The sequence below is a fragment of the Panthera uncia genome, chromosome B1 (assembly GCF_023721935.1).
Source record: "Panthera uncia isolate 11264 chromosome B1, Puncia_PCG_1.0, whole genome shotgun sequence".
Taxonomy (NCBI): Eukaryota; Metazoa; Chordata; class Mammalia; order Carnivora; family Felidae; genus Panthera; species Panthera uncia.
Genome location: NC_064811.1, coordinates 80,129,264 through 80,137,368, shown reverse-complemented (window position 1 = coordinate 80,137,368; position 8,105 = coordinate 80,129,264).

Below are 8,105 nucleotides of genomic sequence, written 5' to 3'. Positions count from 1 at the left end.
GCCCCAACCCTTGCATAGTTGAAAATCTGCATATAACTTTTTACTTTCCCAAGCTTAGCTACACATAGCCTATTGTTGACTGGAAGCCTTACTGATAGCATAAACAGTTGATTAACACATATTTTGTATAAGTATTATATACTGTATTCTTGTAATAAAGAAAGCTAGAAAAAAAGAAAATTTCATTAAGAAAATCCTAAGAAAGAGAAAATACATTTACAGTACTGTACTGTCATTTGTCGAAAAAAATCTGTCCATAGTTCAAATTCGTGTTGTTCAAGGGTCAACTGTATATACATATAGCAAATCATTATATTGTACACCTTTAATACAATAGTATATGTCAATTACATCTCAATAAAACTGGAAAAATTTGCAAAGTAAATTTGATACATAATTTTTAAAGTTTATTTATTTATTTATTGAGAGAGAGGGAGAGAGAGAGAGTAGGTGAGGGGCAGAGAGAGAGGGAGACAGAATCCCAAGCAGGCTCCACGCTGTCAGCACAGAGCCCGATGTGAGGCTCAAACTCACAAACTATGAGTTCATGACCTGTGTTGAAACCAAGAGGCAGATGTTTAACCCACTGAGCCACCCAGGCACTCCAGTAAATTTGATACATAATTAATGATAATGCATAATTGTTATTGTCCTGAATGATAATTAGGAATCTGCTGTAAATAATTCTTTAATGAGTACAGTTATATTACTGTTATGGTGTCAAACTGTTTCCCCTCTTTTTAAAAATTAATTTCCTTGATTTTTCTAAATAAAATTATGAGAAAATTTTTTCTCAATAAATATAATAATGATAAATATTAATATCTATTCTGATCCTATAGCAGTTTAAATTTATCACACTCATGCTGACTGATTTACATGTTTAAAGATCCAAAATCTTGGATATTCCTACTTCACAGACTTATGGGGATTAAATGGTTCAAGTTTATGTCGTTGAAGACAGATTTTATCCCTCAAACCCCTTCCCCTAATATCCAGTTAAGAGTCAGGGCAGATAAGACCACTCTTCTTCCCTATATTCCCTGACCCTGATTACATGAAGGAAAGAAGTAAGGTGAACAAAGTGGGTAGTAGGAAAGGTCTAAGAAATAATGCATTCAGAATTGTTGTTCATTTCTTCATTCACAAATATTTGGGTCCCATTCTTCGGGCTAGTGTTCCAGCATTTGGACAACATGTCTGTTCTCTCTTTCCTTAAGGGCTTGCCTGAGAGTACAAGGCAGTACAGATGGGGCTCTGAAACAGTGGATATATGCCCAGAGTTGGGAAATAAATCATACTCAACTTTTCACAAAATGCAAGAGGTAGCTACTGTTTATAGCTGCCAAGTACACCAGTCAGATCACTGACTTCTTCTAGTGATAAAGCTTCTATCTCTAGGTGTGTGGTTAAAACCAGGTCAGTCTGAATACTTCTCACTCTGTGAGGTAAGTCATATGATCTGAGTCACATTATCATGATCAGGATTGTTCTAGATAGAGATAGCAAGGAAGGAAGAAGGCCTTGCTTTTAAACAAGAGTTTAAAGTTAGAAGTCTTTGAAAGTCTGTGAAAGTCTGTGAAAACAGATGCCATTGGTCCTATTTCTTGTCTTATGGAGAATGGCTGTTTGCCGCAAGAGATAATGAAACCACTGGAGGGATAGCAGAGTTAGAGATGCAGAGAGAGAGGGGAGAGAGAGAGAGACAGAGAAGGAGACAGAGAGAGAGACAGAGAGAGAGACAAAGAAAGACCAGGAAACATTGAATGCTGTTTCCAGGTCTGAGATTCTAAAAGCTGACATTCCTCGGGGTGTTAGTTGATGAAAGATTCTGGGCAGAGGAGGCTGCCTCCTCAACTCTGTATCACATTTCACCATCTGGAGCTGAAAACTGCTGTTTCTGCCCAGGGCTCACAATGTGTCTTATATAAAGAGTTCCTTCAACCTCTGGCCCCCAGGTCCTTATCTTCTACCAATAATGTCCTCAACTCACATCTTCCCAAGAAAAAGCAACCCTTTTCAGGTATAAAGGAGTCTTAATCTCAGGGGAGACATTCACTCAAGGGAATCAAATCTGGAAATTCAACTCTTCTCTACCAAGTGAACAATCTTTTGCATAATTAAACAAAACCCTTCTTTTCTTTTTTTTAAACTGTAGTCTTTGCTTTGTATTAACATAACAAAAAAATTCAATAGGTTTAATCAGGACAAAGGGATTGTTTCTCCCAAATATGTCATCATGTTTTTCTGAAACAAAAAACTATTGGCAGCTTTGAAATGGCGATTTTTTTCAGCTCCTAGTCATCTAAACCAAGGTGTCAAGATTCTGCGGAGCTTAGTTGCCCTACACCTTTCTTCCTCCTGGTAATCCGTCCAAGAAGCTTTTCACAGCTTATGTCCTACAAATTGGAATTTAACCCACTGGGATGGGTAGTAGTGCAGGTGACTTTATTTTCCATTTTGCTTCAGATATCACTATAATGTTCTTGTGCACATTGTACACATCTGAGTAGGGTTATTCTGTGAGTAGTTAGAAATGTAGGACTGAAATAAAGTGAAATGCCAAGGAAAGAAATAGAAATTTAGGAGAAACTATAGCAAAGGTATTTAGCTGAATTAATCTGCCCTATGGTGAGTTCAGAGTGCTGTGGCATATTCTTGGGGGCAGGGCCAGAAGCCTTCAAAAGAGACCAGGTTAGAGTATAATGCAGTCCTCATAGCTTTATTTGGGTGTAGCGCAAGCCCTCCTGACTTCTTGCCCTGCCTCTTTACCTTGTTACCAAATAACAGCTACAATCTTGATCACTTCCTTTCAGCTTAAATTTTCACACTAGCCCTCTCTTTAGTCTCGATGTTTTTGTCACTTGGCTGGGTTCCTGACCTGGCCCCACTCCTCTTTCTGCTTTTGCTATTCATATTAATAGCATCAAAGGAATTTTGACCTATATATGACATGAGATATGACACAAGACAGATTTGGTATTATTTTCAATCTCATGAAGAAAAAGGATGGCCATTTTAAAAGAAAGCCCACAATAACCACAACTAGGATTGTGTTTGAAAATTGGAGCTACAACAAGGGTCAGATTTCAACTGGAGAGTGAGAATAATTGTATTAGCCTCATTCTTCCTTCAGCATCATTCTGATGTTCAATAAGAGGCTAGAAGTAGACACTGGGGAAGATTCAGGTTTGGGTGAGATACCATACGTCTAGAGTATTAAACTTCCGCTAGAGATGGTTATATTAAATATTGCCATCTTAGAAACTTGCTGTGTCAGTATGGAGGTTTCTCAAAAAATTAAAAATAGAATTACCCTAGAAACTTGGTGTGTCAGATATTATAGATTGATGGGCTCACATAACACCCATTCCACCAACCTCCCGCCCCTTTTTCTTATTTGACTCTATTACAGCAGCTGTAAAACCTAAAAATTCCATTCTCAGACTCTATTGACACTAAAGTGTCCACGTGACTTGGTTCTGGCCAATGAGGTATAAGATGTGATCTGGTGTCACTACCCCCCCCCTTTCTTTTCTTCTTGTTCTTCTTGTTCTTCTTGTTCTTCTTCTTTTTTATTTGTCCTGGTTTGTGGTTTTGAGGCCTGGAGGAACTGATGCCATGTGGTACTGTGAGGCAACAATTAAGAAGACAAATGATAGTATGATAAGGATGGTGGACCAAGAAAGTAGAAAGAGCCTGGGTGTCCAATGGCATTGTGGAACCATGGCACCACTCTGGAACTGCCTCTCCCAACATTCATGTCAGGTGAGACAGTAAACCTCTATTCCTTTAAGCCAGTCCTTCCCATCCATTTCCATGTCTTGGCACACAAAGGAATGAACATATTCATATGCTGCTACATGAAGGTAGATGGACAAAGCTGCTTAGGAGATAATCTTTCACATCTTTGCCCACTCCAAAGATTAAATGACCACACTCAGCTTACTTTTAAACATTTGCAACTCTGAAAGAATTCTGATTCCAGCCACTTTTAGTTATACTTTCTCTTCCCTAAAGCTGAACATATCCCTGAACACATTGAGTTTGAAGAGAGTCTTGGGAAGCAAGGAGGTCCTTTTTAACTTGAGAAAGACAGAATGGTTAGGTAACTGAAAGTCATAATGAAGGTACAAAGTAAGTTAGCCTCTATAACATGCAAATGTAAATGTGACATTCAAAAAAGAAATTCTGTTACAAGAGAGGGATTTCTGATTTAAAGAATCTGAGGGTTCTCAGATTCTCAGATTTCTTGTGATGAGAAGATCAAAGTAAAGTTTCTGTAAATGCCTGGCTGATAGAATGGAGATGAGAGGTCTATAGAGTCAAGGAAAAAAAGAAATATGAACTAAAGGAACTGGAGCTGTTAAATTACCTTAGAATGTCAAGGATATTGGTGTAGAGGAAGGATGGACTGTTCTAGGCTGGAGGCACTGAAGAAGGAAGAGGTCTCTGCTAGATGAGAGCTGTGATGCTATGAAGTAGGGGTAGGGGATTTGGTCTGAGGATACACATTTCAAATGGTGAGATTGGAAGGAAATTGCTCACTCTGTTGTCTAGAAGTAGGATTGGGAATCTAGGAGAATACCACTTCTTTTCTCAGTTTTGATATTTCCCCTGTACCTCCCCTCTTGACATTTTCCTGCTCTTCTTCTGGGAACTTTAGGTCAGATTGCAGCACAGCAATACAATATATAGATGAGATTTTTTCCAGACCCCTTTCCTGATGCCAAAGATTTTTTTCCTTGATCAAACTCTACTTGAGTTCACTTGAACTCTTTTTCGACTAGGCTTGACTTTTGGACTCCAGTGACCCTCTCAGCATTGTTCACTTTCATTAAGAGTCTTGATAAGTTGGTGTAACTAAAATCTCCCATCTTCCATATCTGATCACCCTCAATATCTAATTGGGCTCCTCATCTGCCACCATTCCCCCAGGTGATGTCTGAACATCGTGGCCTGCCTTCAGCGAGAACCCTATTGGGTCGGTTTAGCCAGAATCCCATCCCACCCCCTCTTACCCCTAATGTTTCCTCTTAGTAATGACCCCCATCCCAGTTGCCCATGCTATATTGGGAGTTGAGTCCAATCTCTCTCCCCTACTGTGAGACCCATTGCATTATCCCTATAACACTGCAATGGTCCACTTGGAATTAGGTCTGCCTTACTATCTTAAACAAGTATCATGAATAATTTTTCTTTAACAATTTGAAAAATAGTTTTTTGCTAACATTGATTAGGAATTAACATCAATTAAATAATGATGATAGTAATAGATAATACAGGTATTACAGATAATACATTGTTGAACACATACTAGATTTCTGACATCATTTAAAATGTTACACAAATACTAAATCATTTAATTCTCATAAAAACCCAGTAAAGTTTGTGTTAAGGTAGCACTGAGCATTATGATTTGGTGTGTAAAAGACAAATTTTACTGGACAGTTCAAGAGACGATTGCATATGAATGATTGCATTAGAGAGAAAATTTATTAATGACGAATATCTCAAAGAAAAAGGGGGAGTCTGGGGGCTTTATAGTGGTAGGTAAACAAATTAGTCATCTGCAATATGGGAGTTATGAGGAAGGATGAAGACATCTTGGAATATGTGAGGCCAAGTTTGTGCTTTGAGGACAGTCATTTCCTGGAACACAAAAGGGTACAAGGATTTCTTAACCATCGCTGCTCAAAACACAGGGCTCAGGTGAAAGTTCAACACTGTCAGGTGAGGGAAGAATGAGAGAAGTATGTGAATGTAGCAAATAATTTAATGACAACTTTCAAATTCTATGCCCCTAATTCAAACTCTTTAACATGAATTAACGGCAATGCCTATTCTACACATGTTATCTAAAGTTATCTACTGTTAAATTTAAGAGGAATAGAAAAGTTAGGATCATCCTCACTGCTATATTTTAAGAAAAGCCAATATATGATAGATAATTGGGAAATTATTATTTATTATATAAAATGATTATTTAAAGTTTTAATAAACTTCCCAATGATCTATTTTTGGGAATAGTGACAACAGTGAGAGGCTACCCAAGAACTTAACAATAAGAAAAAGTAAGATTGCTCCCTGGGAAAATTACTTTTATAGCATTTTTCAAAAAACAGAAATAGTGTCTGTCTAGGTCATAGGTTATTTCCAGAACATCAAAAAGTGCTTGGCATAGAATAGGTACTCAAACATTTGCTTAAATTAGTGACTTTGTAGTAAAAAACCTGGGGACTGTATAGGACTCTAGGACTAAAGGGTTTGGGAATACCTCCAACCCTAATCAAAATAATCTTGAGGAGCAAGTCTGGGAAGTGATTAAACTTTAATAAATAAAACCCTAAGCAGTGGTATTATACCTTTTTTAGAGAGATAATGTAAATGAAGGTTTTCAGAACTTGCCATCCCAACATATGCTGACTTGGTATATTGACTATTTTGAGCTAAAGTTACTTGAAAAACAATAGGTGCAAGAAAGGCGCTATGATCTTTCCTTTTCTCCCTGAAAACAAGAGAGAAAACTCCCATGCAAAAGCAGCCCTTTCCTGCACCTGGAGGGAAAGAAAATTCTCATCTCCAGAGAGGGAGCTCAAGGCTGAGAAGAATCTGTACAAACAAATCTTGTTGAAATAACCCTCATCTTCCTTTAGTTTCCCCATATATTTTAGATAGTTTTCCATAATTACTATACAATAAAACCTTGGATTACAAGTAACTTGTTCTGTGAGTGTTCCATAAGAAAAGCAAACATTTCTAATAAATTTTATCTTGAAAATAAGCAATGTCTTATAATACAAGTAGTACGTGATGCTGAGCATCACATGACCACAGCTGAGCCAATGGTTCTTGACATTGGCTTTGATCTATAAGTGCTTTGGATTACAATCAAGCTTCTGGAATGAATTACGCTCACAAACCAAGGTTTTACTGTACTTTGTTCAATCAACCTGGTATGTAAGCACCCAGGCTTAACAGCTTTTTGTGTTTTAATTTTCCAATGAAGACTAAGTACCATGTACATATGAAAATATGCATGAAATTTTGTATGCTTTTCTCTGTTAATCTGTCTTCTGTCAGTTTATGTCAGGCCCAGTTGGAGACCCTAAGAGGGTAGAGAAAAAGTTCTTCCTCCCCTACAAAAATAGAAAGGTAAGTTCTTTTTGGAGTACAAGATATGGAACCCCAAAATGAAAAGTTGCACATATCCCTATGAAGCACTGTCCAGGCAGAGAATCTCCTATTGATGAAAATGGCTAGGGAGGTGAAAGATCCAAGCTTTTTAAACTTGTTTCCTTTAACCATTTGAATTGTACAACTCAGGTCCCTATTCTAATTCCAGGCTTACTACGCAAACATTAAATTCTAATTTGGTTTCCTGTGGGTATCAGAGGAACAAATCTTAGATTTAGTGAGTTTTTTATTGTCTGTACTAACCATGGCAAAATTGAACTGCAACCACACATTTAGCAATTTCTTTACAGATGCTGTACGTCTTTAACTATTCCACCCTGGAAACTGAGAGGCTGAGAAACACATGCAATGATATGGTTAGAATTATATTTTAAATAGATTTATCAAGCTGCAGTGTGGAGCCTGGACTTAAGAAATCCAAGACTGGGATCAGGCAGACAATTTAGAAGGGAATTACTGAGATTGTTCCAGCAGGAGATAATGAGGACCTGAATTAGGAGGCCGTAGAGATGTGGAGCCAAAATAGGAAACATTTCTCTGTACTGTTACTGGTACTGAGCATTATTTTCTAAATCTGCTTACTTGATAGGTGAGCAAAATCATTTCATTGTTAATTGGATTTCAATGTCTTTCATTACTAATGAAGATGAAAATTTATCACTGGATTAATTCTTGTGTTTCACTCCTGTTTAATTTTTAAAATGTAATTTTTCTTTCATAAAATGTTTTATACATAAAATGTACAAGAGATTCAAGCTACCTAGAATTAAACAGTGGTAGTAGGGACATTTAACCACACAAAACCAAATAGCGTCAATTGAAATGCAAAGCAATCCTATTTTACTTTAATGTAATGCATTAATTTTGGTCTGACCTTCAGCTTTGATTTACACAAAGTTGCCTGGGAA